This window comes from Lampetra fluviatilis, chromosome 43 (genome assembly GCF_964198595.1).
Source record: "Lampetra fluviatilis chromosome 43, kcLamFluv1.1, whole genome shotgun sequence".
Lineage (NCBI taxonomy): Eukaryota > Metazoa > Chordata > Hyperoartia > Petromyzontiformes > Petromyzontidae > Lampetra > Lampetra fluviatilis.
In genome coordinates, this window is record NC_136317.1 from 9,172,052 (window position 1) to 9,193,130 (window position 21,079).

At 51.6% G+C, this 21,079-nt stretch overlaps 1 pseudogene; it reads left to right on the forward strand.

The window, feature by feature from the left end:
• The first annotated feature begins 809 nt into the window (after nt 1–809).
• Nucleotides 810–21,079, forward strand: part of LOC144946920 (patatin-like phospholipase domain-containing protein 4) — a 32,310-nt pseudogene continuing 12,040 nt past the window's right edge.

The following is a 21,079-nucleotide window of genomic DNA, read 5'->3' on the forward strand; positions in this document are numbered from 1 at the left end:
CAATTGATGTTCGTGAAAAAAAATTCCCAAAATTTTACACTTTTTAGGCAAAAAAAATTATTTTACAGATATTCAAATAGAACTCATTCATGGCTTTGGCTGAACGTCACAGTGTAAGAGCCCAGAGCGTAACCCCTCCACAGGCCGTGGCGGAGTAGCGCAGTTGGTAGCGCCCTCGCTTCCCATGCCAAAGGTCGCAGGATCGATCCCCGCGTCCTCCACAGGCGAATATATTTTTAAATCCTTTATATTAAGTTCGCTGCCACGCATATAAAGGATTTATAGTGAAAAACTTAGTTTTTACGGGTTATACTTATTTTTCCCTGGTGCCTGCAGGGCATTGAAGGAAGTGGCCACCTCATGGGAGGGTCTGAATCCACCCCGTGAATCCGAGAGTGCGAGGCAACTATCTGGAGCCCGAGACGTGGCAACAATTTTCGGATGTCAACACCAAATATTCTGAAGGAGGTTCCGGCAAATGAGACTCTCCTGGTCTCGCGAGCTCTCATCTGGTGAAGAAAACAACTCTTGCACTCGATTGTGTTCAGGCTTTTACAACATACAAAAGAATCAGCACATGCGTCAATAACAACGTGGACTTACAAGGAAACGTATACAATAGGTGATGTTATCGGGCAATGGTCCATTGTAGCATATGACTAGGGAAGCCAAATAGTAGATAACAGTTGGAGACTGCATTTTAAATCATGGGGCCTGATGAGAATTACATGAAAAATAAAGTTTAATGATTAACACTTTTTATGGGCATATTAATAACTTTGCATGTAATTCATCCGGATCTTGTGACCATGAAGAAACTCTGCAGCAAGGTCTGCAGGGTGCCGAGCATGTCCAAGGCCGACGCGATTTACAACCCACGCCGGTGTCCTTATTTCAGAATCTTGATTATTTAATTTATCCTGGGAAAATCCGATGAGCTACAAAGCTTTTTTTCACAGGTGGCCAGTAGGGGCAGGTCAGAACGTCACAACAACAAACGATATTCAAACACTATAGGAGTGAAAAGTAGAGAAAATGTAAGAAAGTAAATATAAATAAATAAACAATATTAATAAAAGTATATAAGCAAGGAATATAAAATACAGACTAAACACATCCGCTTTAAAATAAATATATTTATTTCGGACAAATCGAGATTGACAACTCATTTCTGTAGAACTGCTTTGTGTGTGTTAGTTTGTTGTCCTTCCTCAGCACCTCTGATTAGCACGGTTGGCTACGTGCGGTGCGAAAGAATGTGAACATACACGCATGCATTACAAAACACGATAGGAGTGCAAAGCATAGGAAAGGTAAGCAAATCACCAAATATAAATCAATATCCGTTGAAATTGCATAAGTACACCAATTCCCAAGCTGGGGCAAGGCAGAAAAACAACAGCAAGAACAGCCATAGACCACACCAAGACAACAACACAGAGTTCCTAACTTAAATTGCACATGAAAATGTAATTATCGAAGCATGGACACGGTTCAACCTTGTATGTATGTTGAACTTCTTCCGCACCGTGCGTAGCCAACCACATTTCAAAAATAACATTGACAAATGTGGTTGTATCCAGCAATAGTCTTCTGCTTCAGGATATTTTCTGAAGGCGGATTCACGATGCCAAGGGAGGAAACGAGGTCGTGAGAAAACCTCGGTGCGACAACGGGCAAAGGCTTCGTTACCGATTCCAATTGTTGTTCTTGGGATAGTTAAAAAAAGGCAATTAGATGAACGCCTTGGGTTTGCTTAGACGAGGAGATCGGCTCTGCGGTGGACGGGACCCGACCAGTGCCCCGCATGACGGCTAGAAAGGGGATCGTTAATTATTTTAATGTTTTGGGATCGCTTGGACGATCCTAGTGGTTCTCAACATTTCGTTGGCTACTGCTGTTATTCCCCTAATTGTTGACTTTTGTTTCGACCGAGTAGTATCCCCCTTGGCCTGACCCAATTATGGTTCTGAGAAATGAATGTATGAAATAATGAACGTCGCTATGTTAACCAATTGTCATTGTTGTGAGGTTATCCGAGCTAGCGAGTGATTGCAAGTGAATAGAAAAAAATCAACGGACGCTCTGCACGCGTGATGTAATTTGTTCACGCTCGCTGCTTACTGTGGGAAACCGCATTATTTACCATCAGTGAGTTTAGAAATGTATTTTACATCGTCCTTGGTTACCGTACGGGTTTAAATTGTATCGTGGTTATTTCATATTGGCAGACTCATACGTGATTAGACACCAAATGACTCTCACCTATGATATAATTTCACACATTTGTTTAAACCACCTTACGGTAAAGCCCCCTGGGACATTGCCACGTGTACCCCCAGGGGTCTGCATACCCACGGCTGAGAACCAGTGGAGTAGAGCCCGACGCCATTATCCACCACGGTCGTTTGTGGTCCCCTTGTGGAGAAAGAACGCGCACTCTCTCGTAGGCGAACCGAGTAAAAAGCCACGCGTTTGGACCTACTCGCACTCTGTCGGTTAACAGAAGTTGTCTCTATCCTCGTGGGTTGCCGGGGTGTGGGTGGCTGTGAAGCGGCTACACGGCAGAGTGGCTGAAATTTGTTGCAACAAATAACGACGCCGCGGGGCCTCCCTAGCAAACAAGTACAGTACTTATATTGTGTCCTAGTGTGTTCAATGTAACGACCAAAAACACACACACATAAGATATATATATAAAGTTTGTAAGTGTTTTTTTTTTTACAAGAAGAGGGGCATTGACTGGTCCCGTCAATCCCTGTTAAGGGCGATGAAGCTGCACAGCCACGGTTTGAAGCCTCTGGTCGTTTCTGTGGGGATCACGTGCTTGTCGCTTTGTGTGCAGCAAGATGAATGTCTGGTTGTCTGCCTTATAATCTTACACACATACATATATAGCACAATAAACTCAGTAGTAATAATTGCAAATTGATATTTTCCCTCCATCGAGTTTCGGTGTGCCTCATTAACTGGTCGTAATCCATCTCGTTAAAATGTATCTCCGTCGTGACCGCCAATGCGTGATATTATAAACGAGCCTCGGTTTAAACCGATTATTCCTATCCTCTAACTGAGTTTGGCTCGGTTGTGCTCGTCGGCAATGAAGCACAACTTGTAACCGAGCGTCAGGCATGGCTGCAGAATTGAATTGCTTCGGCTCGCGCTGCCTGGGTTCCAACTGAGCAGGAGTGTCAAGGTGCATGCAGCTGTATTGTCCACGAATTTAAAAGCCAACGGTTAACATTTCAAATGTGGCAATATACTCTGCAGGTTTTGAGTTCCAATCAAAATAGGCTTCACCCTTTCTGGCGTAAATACAGATCAGAATCAGAATATGTATTTATACTGCATGAGGAATGCGATGAGCTATAAAGCTCTTTATTACAGATGTTCAGTATGGGCGAGTAACAACTTGACAACAAACAACACAATAACAGTACGAGAAAAGTAAACAAATCACCCAAACACGTATAAATGAAACTTAACCATCCCCATCCTACCAGGCAAAGCCCACTGAGGTATTAACTTAGTTTGCAGAAGCGACCTGGCCACAAATGATAGTTCAACAAAGTGGCCTATAATTTGGACATTTATAGCACCAAAATAATCTAAATAAGCTCAATGAATATTTCTAATTGGGAAGAGAAAAACCGTAGGATCCGCAGAAAAAATCCAAGCGACCACGGGGAGAACACACAAACTCCAAATATACAGCAGGCGTCAGGGTCAGGATTGAACCCCCGACCTGTATACCAGGCGAGGTAGTTAACATTTCTCCACCGTGGCGCCCCTTACATAAATAAATAACGTCTTTACGTTAAAATTGTGTTAAGGTGATGAAAAATAAGAATAGGTTTTACCCTTTCTGGCAATAAAACGAAGAAATCTGTCTCTGATGTAGGCCAATCAGTTTCAAAGAGAATGCGTAAACAGTATTATTATCAGAGCTTGTCTGTTTGTATGTTTTTCCTCGTGTAGTTAATGTAGCCTTGACGCCTTGCAAAAGCTTTCGATTTGGTGTTTGAACATCTTAACAGCTCCTGTGTTATGGCCAGAAAGGGTCAAACCGATTCTTATTTTTCATCATTTTTGATGCTGGCAAAAGGGTCACATAGGCGTTAAGATGTTCAAACACCAATAGACACCAATTAGAATACGTCATCATCATGGCTGTGTAACCACACATTTGTGGTATTACAAAAAACCCTCAAACATAATTGCTTTGATAAGGGGCCGTCCATAAATGACGTCACGCACCTAGGGGTGGGGGGGGAGTCAGACATTTGTGACGATGTGTGACGAGGAGGGGGGGGGGGTTTGAGAAATGTGACGTCACATCAAAATTCGCAACTTTAAATAAATATAGAATTGTCATAACAACACTAATTGTTATAATAACACTAATTGTTATAACAACACTTCTACAACATCAGAGTGTAGCGCCACATTGAATACGCACTACAATGACAATATCGCAAAGCGATTTGAAGCATGTTTTATTTTCAAAATGGAAATATGGTTTTGGGGGAGGGGGGGTGGCAGAGATTTGTGACGTCATATTTGAGGGGGGGTCTGACTTTTGTGACGCCGTGTGACGAGGGGGGGGGTCAAAAATCGCGTGACGTCATTTATGGACGGCCCCTAATGTATGCACTGTCCTTGAAACGGATTGTCCTTCACCAGAGAAAGTCTCTTTAATGGCATTACCTCATCAGTGAGACCAAGGGCCACCAAAAGAGCGGGCAGTACAAGGACGATGCAAACCCCAAAGTTTTGGTGTCGGCTCATCGCCATGCTGCTGCTGCTGCCGCCTTGTCCGTGGTTCCTCCTCCTGGCGCCGACGAGTCGCTCGCTCGCTCTCCAGGGAACGCGAGTGAAGACTGCCTCACGGTCACGTTACAAGTGGAGACATTTTGATATTAAAACAAAATAATAATAATATAATAGGCTTAACCTTTTCGGAATTCATTCACTGCACAAACCATAGCAGTAGATGCGGATACCTGATGCACAAAATAGAAACTTAAAAAAATGTCCAGTAGCGTGCGACTGTGGTTATCCAGAACAGACCGTGCAGCATATAACGACGCGATGCCCTGATCCACACATGCGAAGGAGCCACCACAGCGACGATGATCCACTCCGCTAGCTCCTGGCGCCGTTATCTGGATTGACCACCTGAATGTGAGATTCTAGTTGATGCTCTGCATCTACATCAGCAGCCGTACGGAAAAGAGACCCTTTCCATCAAGGAGGCTGCCTGGTGTAGGCCAATCAGTTTCAAGGACAATGAATACACGATCGAAGCATGTTTGTTTTGCATTTTTTACCACAAGCGACCCCACCATTACTCAGTACGGCTTTGATCTGCGGAGGCTACGATAGCTCCGTCAACCGCTTCAGAACAGCGACTGGCCGCTGCGCCCGCAGCTCCTGCTCCACAAGTGGAGAATTGAAGACATGCCACAGTGCGACTGCGGCCACCCGACCCAGACAATGGGGGAACCAGCAAATGCATCCCACGCCCGCTCTCTCCGGCGGACTGAGCGGTGTTAGTCGCGGCGACTCCTGAAGCTTTCGCATGGCTCACAGACTTAAACTTGGACGTGTGATTTGCACATGCTATAGCCATACGCTATACGAGCCTGTGGGGGGGGCGTCCACCCCACTGCCCTCGCTGGGCAGGTGGGGCGTGACGTCCGCCCTCTCCACTCCCTCCTCCATCGCGTCAATCCGCTCCCGCCAGGCCCCTGCCGACCGGGTGATCCCCCCCCCCCGCGCTGGCGCCCTCTCTGAGGGAGTTAGCCCACACTCACTCGTGCACACCACAGCCAAAGCTAACGAAGCGGACAGCGGCACGCCAGCGCCCACACCTTGCGAGCGATTTCCTCTTCACACGCGCGCTCTGCGGCTCCGTGTTCACTCTTCTGCGCACACCGCCACTCACGCTACGCGGCCCACACCTGCAGGCGATTATCTCGCCGCGCGTCCACCCACACAGCAACTCCACACAGCAATCACAGACACCACACCTATTCTCTTTGCTAACTTTTATTCGCAGCGCAAACCGCGCACTACCCGGAGGGTATATTCCACGAGCAGAGGCGAGCCTACTGCTACTCAAGTCCCCAAATACTCACACGCCCTATCACGTACCTAGCAGCTGTACTCACAGCGTCGCACGGACGCTGTGAGAGTAGTCGGAGGGAGGATGACAACAAAACCTCGCCTATCACCGCCTCGTAGCAGCACTCGCTGGCATCACACGGATGCTGCGAGCGGCTCGATGAGGCAGGACGGCAGGTGGGGGAGGGGGCTTGGCGACCGAGCTGTTGAAGAAGACTCTTGTATTGAATGCCTCGGGTTCCCTTTATTACCCCCCTCACTTCAAAAACCCAGGGTCGCGTTATCCCGCGCGGCCAATCGTGTGCCTACCGGTGATCCTAACTCGTTTCCCCTCCCTTACACAGAGCGTTGCGACGGTTACTTCGCGACCGATTGTCTATGCACCCGTACTCATTCATTTCTGACTCAACCTGATTAATCTGGAAGGGCGTCCGGCTGGCTAATACAAACCCTGCTCGTGTGTACTTGGTCTGGGTGAGGTCGTATATAAAAACAGTGAACTAAAACGTCGTAATATGCTATTATTAAATGTATTATTTTATCTTTAGACGTGACTTAACCGAAAGAACCAAAGAATCGTATGCCACAGTGCCTTATTACCTCGTAATGTCGTTTCTATACCGTTATGATCGTCAAAGTCAAGAGCCAGCCTGTGTATCATGGTGCACGGGCTGGCTCTTGAAGCTGAAGGATATTTTTTCTTTCTGCAATGACTCAGATTCTCTTACACCCCTCGCCGAACGTTGATTTCCGTGTACTCACACGGTGTTCACCCCGTGTCCGATTCAACGCACAGTCACCGATGCCTTATGGACTTTGTCGCGTTGTGCTCCATTGTCAAAGTGCCCCTTCGCCAGGATTTGCCCTTTTGACAATTCTTAGACGGATAGCAGCAATCAATTTGAGTGGCCAGTACGAGCAGCTGTGCCACTGAAGCCACCCCCATGCGTTGCATTGCGTGACTCTAGGGTGCTGTATATGATGCCACGAGGACCCTGGATTGGATGAGTCTCTGACCGGTTTAGGTGACATTCAGCATATGCTGCCACGCTATAGAATCAATGTGAGTGAATGGCTCACATGGATATACAATCTTACTTCATCCATCGACGCGTCGGCAAACAATCCCAACTGAAGGTGGCACTGGATTCGTTTAGAATTGTCAACAGTTTACATTCGGTGTATTTTATCCATAAACTAAGCACTTATCGTTGTCGCAGTGAGAACAAATGTTGGACAAAATATATATAAAACAGTGAACTAAGACTTTGATTCGTTGATATCGCAATAGGGGTATGCGTGTGTGTGTATCTGTAGCGGAGCGGTGGCATAGCAGTTAGCGGGCTCCTCTACGACCCTGACAAACACCAGTGACGATTATCTGAACTGGCCATGGGCCTCCCCTAGGTCGACTCAGCCTGAAATGAGTACCTGGTGCAGTGTGTGAACATCACCACTGGGGAGACAAAGGCGGCCAGGCGTAGTGTTGCTCACCCACCCCCTCGTGTGCCGTGCCGGCCTTCATAGGTGCTCGCTAACAGCACTTTCCCCATCGGTTTGTTCAGGCTATACGGGGGATCTATGTCATTGGTATCTGTAGGGGAGCGGTGGCTTAGCGGTTGGCGTGCTGCGCTATGAACCCAGTTACTCGAGTTCAATTCACGCTCACAGCCAACATCGGAGACGGATATCTCATCCGGTCCTGTGCCTGCCCTAGGTCGACTCAGCCTCGATTGAGTACCTGGTGACTTTAGTAACAACAACCAACTTGAAATACGAGCAAAGGAAAGCGTGTAACTAGTGACACCAAACACGCCATACGAGAATACATCGATGTAAAAACAAGAACTTTGGCGAGGACAAATTACTTTAAAAAACACAAAAGTTAATCTCTCACTTCTTCCAAAGTGGTTTTTGCGAAAGGGAAAAAAAGAACCTGCCCTACTCACGCAATACAAGTGATGATGATGGTGGTGGTGACAATGGTACCGGGTGGGTGGTTTATGTGGGGTTATGCAATGAACGCTGTACACACACACACGCTCCAGCACCCTATTAGCAGATTTGCCAACGAGTTCTAAACGGCCTGGGGCTGACGGGCAATTAGGCAGCGGTGACTCCGCACGTGGCGGCGCGCGCGTAATCGCTGCTGCCGTTCGCCTGTGCGTGGTGACGTCAGCTGTTGCGCACCCGGCTCCGGCCTCTGTTGATCTCAAAACTGCAAAAGCAACAAACAAACAAAAAACTCCCCGAGTAAGCAAAAGTCAAGGGCGTCCTCGAAATATAAAGCAGAACGAAACTAAACTACTGTAAAACTATGAAATGTTGTTTTTATTTTGCCAGGTGAGGCCCACTGAGCTTATGTATCTTTCTCAGAAGCAACCTGGCGATCCCAAATCATGTCTCAGCGAAGTTGCTTATCAAGTGGAAATTCATAGCAGTACAGTGACTCCTCTACTTAAGAACGAGTTAGGCTCCAGAGGTCCGTTCGTAAGCCGATTTGTCCAACTTTACTCCTGTCGATTCCAAACATGTTGTACGGCATGTACACTATACACGAGAGAATGGCTTTAAATGTTGTATAATCTTCTGTAGATGTAGATACCACTGTTTTTTACTGGTAGGAACCTCCTGGTTAAACCAGCCCACAGGGGATTATTGTGTCCGTCCATCCGTCGTGCATCCAAAAATGGGAGGGGTGGGGCTGGGTGGAGAGGGGAGGGTGGGGAGGGGCTGGGTGGGGAGGGTGGGGAGGGGCTGGGTGGGGAGGGGCTGGGAGGGGTGGGGCTGGGTGGGGAGGGGCTGGTCACCCCGTGGTCTCCTTATAAAACTCAACGTTTAACCTACTCACGTCGGCTTGTGCCCGCCCTCACAGTCGGCCATATTTGTGGAATACACAAAGCTACCGTTGACCCTGGCCATTGACCGAGCAACTGTAGTGGTGGTGTTGACGTGCGCCGACAGTGATGGATCACGGGGCGGCACGGGGTGTGGGGTTGGGCACGCGTTGTGGGCGTGGTGTGGACGCGCGCGCCGGGAGTGAGAGATTACGGGGCGGCGCGGCGTGAGTGGTGAGGCGCGCTGACACGGTGGGAAAAGAGGATCGTAGCCAGCGCCCAGTGATTGGTCAAATGGGATGGGTGCTCTCAGCGACGTCCGCAGGAGGTGTATAAAGGGTGACGCGCGAGAGCACTCGGGGTTGTTGTTAACCAGTTGAAGATCGAAGACGGAGTGAAGAGGTAGTGCCCTGAGACCCCTAGTCCCGCTGTCCTTGTGGGGACCGGGGCCCTGTGTGGCTCGGAGGCGAGACTGTGGGACCCGTGGTCCGACGCCCATGTGGGTCGGGACTGTGGGACCCAGAGTCGAGAGGGACACCCCGGCTGGGTGTGTTCCGAGAGGCTACGGGGCGTAAGAGCCCGTGTGGGTGTAGCCAGGAGAACCGTGTGGGGTAGGCTGGTGTTAGCCACCCGTGTAGCTAAGTGGGTGTTAGTCACCCGAGTAGCTCAGTGGGTGTTAGTCACCCGTGTAGCTAAGTGGGTGTTAGTCACCCGAGTAGCTCAGTGGGTGTTAGTCACCTGAGTAACCAAGTGGGTGTTAGTCACCCGAGTAACCAAGTGGGTGTTAGTCACCCGACTAACCAAGTGGGTGTTAGTCACCCGAGTAACTACAGTGGGTGTTAGTCACCTGTGTAACGAAGTTGGTGAAATAAAGAGTGTGCTACCCGTGAAGTCGTCTCCCGCCGAGTTACTACATTACAACTGGCGTCAGAAGTAAACCTGTCTTCAAGAAGAATGGATACTAGGAAGACTACCCGTACCCACGAGCGAGATCGGGAAGACGACGGCGTACCGGAGACACCAACCTCGGGAGGAGAGGACGAGGAGTTGCCGCAGATGCAGCACTTCGCGGCGATGGCCGACGCTCCGCTCGCCTCCGACACCAGCCTACAGGAAGCACACTCCCGCCTGGCGGAGTTGCTGCTCGCCGCCGCTGCAGTTTTGGCGGAGATCTCCGTTCCAGCGGGCGGAGGGACGGCTGCGGGGTTGGAGGAGGCGGCGCGGCTGGAGGGATCCCGCCAGAAGGCGCTTCGCGCCAAAAGTTTTGAAGTTGGCGCCGTTTTTGAGGGTCCGCCATTAATTGGCGGGAAGCGCGGACACCACGTGGGCGGAGAGCTCCACTCAGAGCGGCCCGCGTCATCGGTGCGCGCCGGAGCCCTCCATTATGCGCCTGCAGACGGAGCCGACATTTTCTACAACCACAGCGGCGCACGGGAAAATCGTTTCGACGACGACGATGACCGGGTCCTCCAGCAACGATTGCCCGCGCTGTCGGCGTTCAAGGCAGACGGGGGCGACTGGGGAGCCTTCCAACGAAGGTTCCTCGCACATCAAGAAATGTCGGGGTGGTCCGACACCACTGCCCTGCGCGCGCTGCCAGCGATGCTCGATGACGACGCGCTTGCAGCCTTCACATCGGCCCCTAGGTCGTCCCGCTCAACGCTCCAGGCCGCGCTACACCTAATGGCTAAAGTGTTCGGGCCGCCCTCGACCTGTCGCCACCAGTTCTACGATCGGCGAAAGGTGGTTGGAGAAACGACGCTCGCCTATCGCACGGCGCTGCTCGCCCTGGCGGACGCAGCTTTTCCCCGCATGGACAAGGAGGGGAAGGACGCCATGGTGACGGAGCAGCTGTTGGCGTTGGCTCACGGCTTGGGAGTCCCCATCAATACGGCGGACGAAATGGACATCTGCTCCCTGGGGATTGCCACGAGTATTCACGCATACGAGGTCCTCAAGCGCAAGCCAACGGTCATCTGCGCATCGGCGGGGAACGCGGCAGTGGCTGCCACGGTCGCCGAGCCTCAGCCTGCTGCGGCTCGGGAGGAGGCCTTCACTGTATCGAGACCGGGGGAGTGGAGAACGGGAGGTCGTTCGCCCACACGTTCATCCCGCAAGCTGGAGCAACCGAAACCTACGACGTCCCTCGTCGTCTGCTACAACTGCGGCCTTCGGGGTCACGTCGCAGCCGGGTGCCGGGCTCCGCGTCAGCGCGCCACGGGACCACGTCCGGACGACGACCGGGGCCACAAGTCATCGCAACTAAACCCGGCAAGTCGCGGCACCTCACGCGCTCGGTCCCCATACACGGCACGTTCGGGTCGCCGCTTGGCGGTGCGGGGACCGCATAAGGGTACCGGGGGTTCGGTTCGGCGAGGGGGGTTCGTACACGGCCCGAAAGCAGTCGAATGGTCCGAATTGGCCCACAGGATGGTGGCTGCGTCGGCCGGGTCGTCCGTGGTAACGGGGTTTATTGACGGGGTTGAGGTCCGGGTGCTTGTGGACACGGGTGCGTCGGCCACTATCATTTCGGACCTTATTTATAACATTCTTCCCGTCTAATGTCGACCCCTTCTGCCGGTGGACGTACCATTTTACGCGGTGAACGGGGGATCCCTGGGAATTATCGGCCAGATTCGGGCGACTATTTGTATTGGCGATATCAAATTGGCGGGTCCTATTTTTGTATCATCATCGCTGGCCGTTCCTTGTTTACTAGGTACAGACTTTCTGTCCAAAATGCCCATCAAAATTCTCGTAGATCAAGCCTGCATTGAGCTTCCATCGGGACGGCGGGTTCCGTTTTTGACGAGCCCTACTAAAATACGCACGGTTTGTGCGACGGTGCAGGCGCTGGCAACTCAGACTCTACGGGTGCCCCCGGGATCGCAAATGTTGGTACCCCTTCGGTTGAGAAAACCCCTTGGGGTGGATGCGGGGGCACAGGGAGTTCTGTTGGGGCCGTCTAACAGAGCCAAAGGGGGCCTCGACTTAGCGGTAGCTCAGACCATGGTGAGGGGGGACAGTGAGCCGTTTGTTATGGTCCTGAATACGGGGTCGCGGCCGGCCGTAATTACACAGGGAACGGTGCTGGCTCACGCCGCGCCGCTACCCGTCGAGGAACAGCTCGTTGCTCACGCGGGATTGAGTGCCGATACGCATCCTCAAAGTAAGGAGGAGACAGAGTGGGTGGACTCGTTGTGTGCCGGGTCTAGTAACCTGTCCAGTGTGCAGTTGGGAGCATTGAGGGGCTTGCTACTCGAGTTTGCTGACGTGTTTAGCAGTCACAAGTACGATATTGGCTGCACAGACCTGTTGTGCCACCACATAGCTACGGGGGACGCGGCTCCTATTCGACAGAATCCCTTCCGGCTCATCCCAGCCGAGAAGGAGCATGTGCAGTCGGCGGTTAATGACATGTTGGCGGCCGACATCATTTCGCCCTCTTCCAGTCCGTGGGGTGCTCCTATCGTCCTAGTTAAAAAACAGGACGGGTCCTTGCGGTTCTGTGTCGATTTCCGCCGCCTAAACAAAATCTCTATGGCCGATGCGTATCCGCTCCCCAGGATGGATGAGTCGCTGGATGCCTTGGCGGGAGCACAGTTTTTTTCGACGCTCGATCTGCTGTCGGGATTTTGGCAATTGCCCCTCGATAACGAATCAAAACCTAAAACCGCTTTCCGGACGCCGGGAGGCCTATTTGAATTCAACCGATTGCCCATGGGCTTACATTCCGCTCCCGCCACGTTCCAGAGGCTCATGGAATTGGTTTTGTCGGGGCCTCCAATGGGACACCTGTTTGATCTACCTCGATGATATCATCGTTTTCAGCCGGACTTTTGAGGAGCACCTCCAGCGTCTGAGAGCGGTGTTCCTCAGGATGCGTTCCGCTAAGCTTAAATTTAAACCGGCTAAATGTTTTCTGCTTCGGGAGTCGGTCAGGTACTTGGGCCATATCGTTAGTCGTTCAGGGATCTCGACAGACCCTGCTAAGACGCACTGCGTCAGCTCATGGCCAACGCCAACCTCGGTCACTGAAGTCCGCAGCTTCATAGGATTCGCCTCCTATTACCGTCGTTTTGTCAAGCAGTTTGCCACCATAGCCAGGCCCCTGCACGCTTTGACGGCTAAAGGTGTGCGGTTTCACTGGGGGCCGGAAGAGGAGGCTGCGTTCTGCTCCCTTCGTGACGCCTTGGTGCAGGCTCCCCCCTTGTGTTACCCCGATTTCACGCAACCGTTTTTGCTCGACACGGATGCCAGTAACACGGGTATCGGGGGAGTGCTCTCACAGGTGGTCGGGGGGGTTGAACGGGTGGTCGCCTATGGTAGCAGGGTTCTGTCCCCTGCGGAACAACGCTACTGTGTGACACGTCGTGAATTGCTGGCGATTGTGTTTTTTATACAGCAATTCAGGCCGTATCTTTACGCCGTCATTTTACGGTTCGTACGGACCATGCGGCTCTCCAGTACGCTATGCGGGTGGCGCAGCCATCCGGCCAATTGTCCCGATGGTTGGAGGTCCTTCAGGACTACCAATTCACGACGATTTACCGCAAGGGATTGCGCCACTCGAACGCGGATGCCTTGTCGCGGTTGCCGCCGCGCACGGAATGCGAATGTCTGCTGGGATCGGCGCGGTGTAAACCCCCTGTCGCCGTCCCCGCGGAAGTTGTGCTCACCGCCACTGATATTACGGGGGTCGACGCTCCCACGGGGAGGGACTCGCTGTTAGCGTTGCCTCTCATCGAGTGGGGCCGTCTCCAAATGGCCGACAACTCCCTACTCACGCTACGTCGGAAGGTTGACGCTCCCGAGGGGGGGGAAACGCGGGTCGGTTCCTGGGTGTGCAGACAGGGCCTCTTGATGAAGTGGGACAACATGTCCCGGCGTCACGCGCTCGTTGTGCCATTTGCTATGCGGGGAAGGGTCGTTCTGGCTGCTCATGAACGACTCATGCATCTGGGTTTTCATAAAACGCTCGCCCTAATCCAGCGAGACTATTATTGGCCGGGATGGGCAACGACGTGGCGAACATTCTTAAGGGATGTGTAAGGTGCGCCCAAAGGAAGCCGCCACCAGTAGCGGCTAATCCACCGCTGCAATCCATTCAGGTTTCGCGCACAAACAAATTGGTTGCGTTAGACATCTTGGGGCCCTTTCCCGCTACACCTAGGGGAAATAAGTTCCTGCTGGTTGGCGTAGAGTACTTCACCCGCTGGCCCATGGCGTGGCCACTCGCCAACCAGTCGGCTGCGGCAGTGACGGACGCCTTCGTCCAAGGTTATGTTTTGGACAAGGGCGCCCCTGAACGCTTGCTGACGGACCAAGGGAAGAATTTTTCGAGTGTTTTGTTGCGCGAGGTGTGCGACCTGTTGGGTACAAAGAAAGTGCGTACCTCCCCGTACCACCCGCAGACTGACGGAATGGTTGAACGTCTGAACAGGACGATTACGTCTATGCTGTGCCAACAGGTCTGCGACGATCAGGTTGATTGGGACTTACAGGTACCGGGGGTGCTCGTGGCCTATCGAATGGCCCCTCATGCGGCGACGGGGTTTTCCCCATTTTTTCTTATGTATGGGCGGGAGGCCGATCCGGCCATGGACGTCCAACTGGGGATTTCCCAGCCACGTGCAAAATCTAAATTGGCAGACCACATCAAGTTTAATATCGCCAAATTGGCTGAAGCGCGAGAGGCTGCGAGATTGAATTCGCAGTCTCGGCAGATCGCGAACGAGATATTGCATGGACGGAGGGTGCATACGCACGATTGGAAACCAGGCGATAAGGCCTGGCTGCATTGTCCACATGCACCGTTGGCTACGTCCCCCAAGTTGTTGAGACCGTGGAGGGGACCGGTGGAAATTGTGCGGGTTGCACGACCCCAGAGTATACAGATTAAATGGGAAAAACGCCGTTGGTACGTGCACCCCTCCCGACTGAAACCCTACGCGGCACCGCGTGACCCCGTTTTGTGCCGTAACGACCGAGCGTGTGATGTGACTGTCGACTCGGGGAGGGATGTGTCGCAGGCGTGTCTCCACCTGACCCACCCCCAGGTGTCTCGGGCCTGACGGCGGTTGACCGTCGGGAACCGGAACCCCGCGGCACGCGCGGATCCCCGATGCCTGGCCCGTGCCTTCCTGAACTGCCGGCACCACCGGACGGTCAACCGCGTCTGGTGCCGTACGACGGACCGGCAAGGCGGACTCGGGCTAGGACACAACACTTTTCATGAGAAGAAATTTTTTTTTTTTAAACCCGGGCTCACCGCCGTGTTCCCCCTCTGCCGGGGTAATGTCCCGTTCAAGGGACGCTCGGGAAGAATGGGACGCTGCACGAGTCAGAAGAAAGAAAAAAAATAAAAAAAAATGTTGGCATACACATTTATTGTTGTCACTCGCCGGATTGTACATATTGTTCTGTTGTTGTGGTGGCATTTGCTGATTTTTGCGGATGGCGGTGTTCGTGTTGTGTTATGTTGTTATGTTGTTGTTGTGTTACGGGGCACACATGAGGGGGTGTTGTATATTTTTATAGCAGCCGGGTCGGCTGCGAGCTATGTGGTAGGGGGTGATGTAGTGGTGGTGTTGACGTGCGCCGACAGTGATGGATCACGGGGCGGCACGGGGTGTGGGGTTGGGCACGCGTTGTGGGCGTGGTGTGGACGCGCGCGCCGGGAGTGAGAGATTACGGGGCGGCGCGGCGTGAGTGGTGAGGCGCGCTGACACGGTGGGAAAAGAGGATCGTAGCCAGCGCCCAGTGATTGGTCAAATGGGATGGGTGCTCTCAGCGACGTCCGCAGGAGGTGTATAAAGGGTGACGCGCGAGAGCACTCGGGGTTGTTGTTAACCAGTTGAAGATCGAAGACGGAGTGAAGAGGTAGTGCCCTGAGACCCCTAGTCCCGCTGTCCTTGTGGGGACCGGGGCCCTGTGTGGCTCGGAGGCGAGACTGTGGGACCCGTGGTCCGACGCCCATGTGGGTCGGGACTGTGGGACCCAGAGTCGAGAGGGACACCCCGGCTGGGTGTGTTCCGAGAGGCTACGGGGCGTAAGAGCCCGTGTGGGTGTAGCCAGGAGAACCGTGTGGGGTAGGCTGGTGTTAGCCACCCGTGTAGCTAAGTGGGTGTTAGTCACCCGAGTAGCTCAGTGGGTGTTAGTCACCCGTGTAGCTAAGTGGGTGTTAGTCACCCGAGTAGCTCAGTGGGTGTTAGTCACCCGAGTAACCAAGTGGGTGTTAGTCACCCGAGTAACCAAGTGGGTGTTAGTCACCCGAGTAACCAAGTGGGTGTTAGTCACCCGAGTAACTACAGTGGGTGTTAGTCACTTGTGTAACGAAGTTGGTGAAATAAAGAGTGTGCTACCCGTGAAGTCGTCTCCCGCCGAGTTACTACATTACACAACCAAACGGTTCCTACCAGCTCCCTCCGCAGGAATGTGCTTACGTTCTGCAGATGTAGATGCCACCACCGCCATCTATTGCGCGGCGGTTGAACTTACGACTCTCTTTCCTAACAGGCAATTGGACATACGGATAGGTTGGTTCGTATCTCTGAAAGTTTGTAAGTCGAATGTTCGTAATTAGAGGAGTCCTTGTATTTGGAGGGAGAAGGGAGGCCATGGGGGTGGGGGAGGGGGTGGGGGGATATGGGCCCATGGAGGCGATTGCCCTTCCCTTAAAACCGCGAACATCAGTGTTTGATTGATAACCCAGGAAATCAAATTACATAACACTCTACACATTCGCTTTCAAATAAATATATATCGGCGACGTTTCAGTTAAATCTCCATTGAAAACTAATTTCTTTGGAACACTTATTTGTGTGTAGTTTGTTACCCTTCCCCAGCACCTTCACTTAACACGGTTGGCTACGTACGGTGCAAAAAAAGTGCAATATACAAACATACGTAAAATAAATATAATAACCCAATGTGTCCCGACTGTTGGACCACCCTGTACATGGCGTTGTATGCATGTAGTGAAGGAGGGTCACCTCGATATAAAGGAGGCCTTATCTGGGCCACAAAGGGCCATTGCCCAAAATGTCGCCTATCATATATTGTTGTTCTCTCTTGTAAAGTCACACACACAGTGCCGTTTCTGATGAATCAGTTGAGTTTATTGGTGGTTGTGCACCAGGGCTAACGTAGCAGCAGCATCACCAACTAATGTGAGAAAACGCATAGAGGGTATGTATGTGTGTATTGTTGAACTTATTTCGCACCACACGTAGCCAACCGTGCTAATCGGAGGTGCGTTTATTAATGTAAGGCCAGATAAAAACAAAACTTGACATTTTGGAACTCCCCCCGCTGCCTCCCTCATCCCTCTGTTGGAAGTTTCCAGATCCGCATGCTGCTCTGAGCTCTCTTTCTCCAAATAAAAAAACCCAATTCCACTTGAGACAAATTTTCTGAAACTTTGAGTAGGATTATTCCGCATAACTGTCAACATCGGTTGAGTCGCAGCAAAATCTCCCTCCCAGCTCAAGCGAGCATGGGGCGGTTCTAATTACAGTCCGTTCTCCTGTCATGCGCTGTTTTCAAAACAGCAATTTGATAGAACGCGATTAGTGTATTAGGGAGCACATTTTATAACGCGGATTGCGAATTGGAAAAGAACGCGATCGAGTGAACAGAACTACGTCGGAGTAAAAGTAAGCCGTCGTACGGCTGCCTCGATGTAGCATCGCACGAGGCAGTGGGATGCTGCTGGATGCTTCTAGATGCTACCCACGCGCCTCGGTCTTTGTTCAGCCTGCGTACACATCTCACGTGTTATCGCGGATGGTGCTTTTACCCCTATCTTATTTATTATAACGCGATGTTCCCATAACGCGGTGTTCTTGAGGAACACAACAACTACCGCTTGATATGAGAACAAGCTATATCTCCCATTGGCATCCCCGGAGCCAGTGGTAGAAATTCCACATTACCATGATAAGAATAAGATGACCACACACACAAAACATATTGAGCTAAACGGTGTTTACATTTATCTCGCATACACACACACACCAGGAGTGGCCCAAACTTAGGCTCGTGAATGGCAGTGCAAGTGTGGCTCTCGCCACGGTGCGAAATGTTAACAACCTCGCCTGGTATATAGGAGGTCGTGGGTTTGTTCCCGATCTCAACTCTGATGCCTGTTGTTTATGTGGAGTTTGCGGTGTCTCTCTCCCCGTGGTCGCGTAGATTTTTCTCCGGGTCCTCCGGGTTTTTTCTCCACATTTAGAATCGACATGCGTTGGAATATTTGGCTACTGTAAATTTCCAGGTGATGATAAGCCACTTCGTTGAGCTATCATATGTGGCCAAGTCGCTTAAAAAAATAGCTATATAGCTCAGTGGGCCTTACCTGGTGAAATAAAAAAAATTGTTTCGTTTCGTTGTTAGGCTCGAATGATCTGAAGAGAGCGAGGAATAATGACTAATAAACAGACAATAGAGGGAGACGTTATGATGACCACGCAGGGATATTTGACGATTCTTCTCTGGATTAAATCGTGTTTTTGTTTCTCCGGGCATTCCAGTTACCTTCTCCCACGTGTATAAACACGGTTTCATTGTCCAATAACACCTTCACGTGTCGAGGACCGCAGACCTTGGACAATTGTAGGTAGCGCCGGCTCACCGCGTTACTGCCTCTCCCGCTCGTCCGTGGTTCCTCCTGGCGCCTCTGAGTCGTCTTTCTCTCTGTCTACGAGAACGAGCGAATATCGTGCAGTGGCGACTCATTACACGTTGACTTTATTATCATCATCTTCATCATCACGGCAGCGCTGGAAGTGTTGACAGAGAAAGCAGCTGAACTTCTAAACTCTTCAAATCGAACTTAAGTTGAAAACAGGAGAAATTTGCGGAAGCAGGAGGTGGCTTGGGAGGGGGGGGGGGCTCTCGGCCCTTGACTGCACTAGACCAGCATGAGTGCTCCTGGGGCGATCCCACAGATTTCTAAATTCAGAAATGTGTGGCCGAGTGGTGGCCGCTACATCCACGTGACCACATCACATGACCCTCTCGTGTGTTTGCGTGTGAAGACGTACGTGGGCCCGCGGCTCTCGGCCATACGGAGACTTGAGAGAGTGAGATAGACAATGTAGGGACATTCTGCCCCAGATACCCGTAATGGACGCGAGCAAACCGCGAGGGAGTTTACTCGTATTCATTGCCAACGACAACCTCCCTAAGACCCTAACCCATCATCGACCAAGACCTCAGTTCAGTCCATGTATTAGGTATAGCCCTGTGCACCATTCGGCTCTTGAATCGGGTGCAACCGCAGTCCGTGCGCTCCCACCTGATGTGTTGTGCCCGAAACGTCGTGATATATTTTATTTGATACCTACGTGACTTTACCGAAAGAATCAAAGAGTATCATCCCCATCCTACCAGGCAAAGCCTGCCGAGGTTTTAATTATGGATTCCTGCAGTCACGAAAGCTTCAAATCAGGATGTTTTATACACAGGTTTGACGGAACACGAGGGGGTGGGTGGTTAACACCACTCCCTCCCCGTCCGCCTTTGTCTCCCCAGTTTTGATGGTTACACAACGCACCAGGTACTCAGAATAATAATATTTATTTATACTGGAGGAATGCACTGGGCTATAAAGCTCTTATTCACACATGTCCAGTCAGGGCTGGCCATGAAGTTGAGTTTGTTGTCCTGACCCCGCACCGCTGTCAGCTGGCTTCACTGCTTCACGCTGAGGCCAAAACGGGATGACACTGACAATGAAATCTGTTACCATTCCAGTTGAGTGCTTAGGAAGCTACTGGAGCTACGCACGTTTACATCTCGATTGAACACTCATTTGTTTACAACTACTGTTTGTGTTTCGTTTGTTCTCCTTCCAACCGCACCTCTGATTAGCACGGTTGGCTACGTATGGTGCGAAAGAAGTTCAACATAGCGAATCAGAATACGATTCATACTGGAGGAATCCGATGGGCTTTAAATCACTTTTCACAGCTTTTCAGTAGGGGGAGGTCACAAATGATATCTCGACGAAGTGGCTTTTCATGTGGAAATGTGGAGTAGCAGAGAGAGACACGCAGACTCCAAATATACAGCAGCAGGCGTCAGGGTCGGGTTTGAACCCCCGACCTCCTGCATATCCAGTGAGGTAGTTAACATATCCTAGCCACCGTGGCGACCAGGGAACACCCAGGAGCGATGCTAATATTCGCCACTGGAGTCACCGGATTCATAGCGCAGTGCGCTAACCCCTGTGCCACCCACCCGCCCCCCCCCCCCCCAACTCATGCGCAATCACGTGTACAATACCTGGGCACATATTTCCATAATTCAGCACCATTACCTGACGCACGCGCATGTCACAATCAGCATCATTACCCAGGCCCCACCTCGCAGCCCAGCATTCACACCCAGGAGCTTATCCACTCAGTGCCAGTGAGTGGTGGGAAACTCACTCAGTGCCAGCACTCGAAGCCACGACCTCTGTGCCCACCTCAGGCGCTACCGCAACGGAACGAGAGCCATGATGGTAAGGGCATGAGAGACAGAGTGAGAGAGACAGAGTGAGAGAGACAGGGTGAGAGAGACAGAGAGAGACAGAGTGGGAGAGACAGAGACAGAGAGACAGAGTGAGAGAGACAGGGTGAGAGAGACAGAGTGAGAAAGACAGGGTGAGAGAGACAGAGTGAGAGAGACAGCGTGAGAGAGACAGGGTGAGAGAGACAGAGTGTGTCCTCACGTGTCCGTGTCCCCACGTGCCCGTGTCCCCCTGTGCCCGTGTCCCCCTGTGCCCGTGTCCCCACGTGTCCACGTCTCACATGTTCGTGAGCACCGTGATGTTGATGATATTTTTGTGATGTTGATTTTGTTGTTGTTATGACGATGGACGTATTGTGTATTTGTTTTTGAACACGCCATTGTGACAGATTGCGCGATGCCATATTCACTTCGTGGTGTTGATTGTTCGTGATACCGGTTGGGAGGTGACACAGTGGATTCTGGGTCACCTCTGTCACTGCTGTGAATGCTGCGGCAAAGCCGCGCGATGTGCGAGGTTGTGTTACTCCGCTTCTCGACGCGCTTGGTACGGATTGTTTACACCGCTGTTGATTCTTATGTACGCACTGTTGATTGTT